Source organism: Aplysia californica, unplaced genomic scaffold, assembly GCF_000002075.1.
Source record: "Aplysia californica isolate F4 #8 unplaced genomic scaffold, AplCal3.0 scaffold00230, whole genome shotgun sequence".
Classification (NCBI taxonomy): domain Eukaryota; kingdom Metazoa; phylum Mollusca; class Gastropoda; order Aplysiida; family Aplysiidae; genus Aplysia; species Aplysia californica.
In genome coordinates, this window is record NW_004797500.1 from 213970 (window position 1) to 216469 (window position 2500).

At 37.8% G+C, this 2500-nt stretch overlaps 1 protein-coding gene across 1 annotated transcript in view; it reads right to left on the reverse strand.

Moving 5' to 3' along the window:
* Positions 1 to 2500, reverse strand: part of LOC101854577 (allatostatin-A receptor-like) — a 31009-nt gene that overhangs the window by 9571 nt on the left and 18938 nt on the right. The gene's annotated exons all lie outside the window — the stretch shown is intronic.

Genomic DNA, 2500 nt, shown 5'->3' on the forward strand with positions numbered 1-2500 from the left:
GAAGCATTGGTGTTACTATTATTACCATTATTGGGAAAGATAATAGAAATATTCATAATTTTTGTTATCATCTTTATTAGATAGCTAGCTAGCTAGATAGATAGATAGATAGATAGATAGATAGATAGATCGATAACAGTAATCGGGACAGCAGTATTCGTCCGTCCACTAGTACTTTTTTATGAGTGCACCTTGTGAACTTTGGATAGTAACACAACGTTCTTGCATTATCACGCGTTAAAGGAAACTATAAAATTATAAAACTGGGTTGATGGTTCTTGAAACAGAGAAGACAATTCGAACAGTACTTTGGTCTCCATCTCAAATTATTTTCAGTAATGCACTTTTACTCCTCTCACGGTCACGGGAATCCTTAATACTTGGTGCACTTTCCCGTCAGGTTTTTTAAATATTTGAGTCAGGGTCGTCCAAATTCTTCTTCTTAGATGATGCAAAAACTACCATTTCGACACAAAATAGTGTAAATATAAGTTGGTGCTGTATTTAAAATCTGTAATTAAACAAAATTGATAAGCGTTTTAAGGAACTTGCAACAAAATTAGGTCTTTTAAATGCCGATGATTACAGGTGTAACAAGAGAGTAACATGTTGCATTTACGAGTTAACAGAACTATGAGAGAAAAAGACGAATAATTATGTTTAATGCGAAATAAGAAGAAAACTAGAATACTCGTAGTATTATGTGTATGGGTTTATTTAAGATGCAGAATTTGGCCCCCGGGGTTGTATTCTTCACATTTTGGAATACCGGTACTTCTAGTACGAAGACTTCTTGGAACCTTTCAGTTTTTCTAAAAACAGAAATTCATTTTGACAGACTGCTATGCAAAGCGCACGGATCGGATTAATGAGTAAATTTCCTCTTTGAAAGTGGTGGCATAGAGTTCCCCACGTCGTATGGATGCGATAGTAAAACACGACGTACGGATAGGGTTAAAAATGACTGGAGACCATGAAAAACAAACACATTTGATTTGAAAGGTCACATTCAAATTTTGTTGATTTGATTCAAATTGTGAAAAAACTGGTAGCTTTTCCTTTTTCCATAAAAGGAAATCTGGTTGCCCTCAATACAATCCGATGATTCCGATTGTCAGTGTGCACAGTGCATAAGCAGACACAACGTAAGGCAGACACACCAAGTTTGTTGATGACATTTTAACCCCCATCATTCTGTTGTATTTCTCTTTTGTTCACCTTTATAATGACCTTCATTCGATACAGTATTGTGGTGGTTACCCCTCTATCTATCTGTCTGCCTGTCTGTTTGTCTGTTTATTTGTCTTTCTTTCTGATAATCTGTCTGTCTATGTGCGTGTCTGTGTGTCTGTCTGTGTGTCTGTATGTCTGTGTGTCTGTTTGTTTTACTGTCAATGTGTCGGCCTTTTGGCTGTCTGTAGGTCTTTTTGTCTGTAGGTCTGTATGTCTGTTCCTCTCTTCCCACATTATAATATTCTATTTTGTAGTCAAACGTTCTCTTTTCACGAGTCAAGTTACCATTCTATTTATTGCTCTGGGGAGGGTTGGGGAATAAACGTATCAGGCAAGTGTTCAAACATAGAAGACCCGAGCGTAATTCACGAGGGGGGAGATTTTTTTTATCCAGTATCACGGTCAGTCTTTCTGTTGGCACGCAGTATCCCTCTCAGCTCGGGATGGCCCTGACAGGCAAGATCGAAGACCCCCCCCCTCCCTCCCCTTCCAGAATGATATAAATTGTGCTGATGAAGGGCTTAAAAAATAACTGAATTTAATCTAACCACACCCTTCCAAAAAAAAAAAAACCTTTAAAAAAGCAAGAAAAAAAACACACCCGTGAGTGACAGCCCTTTATCAATGTCGACGCGATGAACGAAATCTCCTTTCGTTCTCATTTACTCAGTTTAATAGACATCCCAAGTTAGCTCCCTTTGTTTTTAACCAAGGCAAGCTTGAGAGCACATCCAATATTATTCAGTTAGTCAAGGACGAAGTAATTATAGCGACAGTTCGGTGTCTAAAAACAGGAGGAATATCTGATAAGGGGGGATAAATGATTCACTCTCCCCTTCCCCCCCCCCCCCCCACCCACCCTTTCAACCCCCTTGGTTGTTATTTTTTCCAATCGGAAAAATGATCTTTTCTGTAAAATGAAAAAAAGCAACAAAACTAAATTATTTCTCACTTTGAATACCTTTATAAAAAAATCGCTGTCTGTAAATAATTGTCTCCAATGTCCTACCAAAATGTAAATAAAATGTTTCCCGCAGCAGCGTTAAGCATTGTAATGCCTTCATAGACTAGAATTTTTTTGTTTTTGTTTTTGTTTTTGTAAAGTGTTTTACGGCGCTCGCAACTGCATAAGGTCATATGAGCGCGCGGGAGACTAGAATAGACGAGCTTATAAAGTTTTCCCTGTGTTTATTTATCACCACTGCGGCCGTCATTCAAGTGTGGCATCTTTTTATGTGATCTAAACCTTGAACATTTGGAATACATT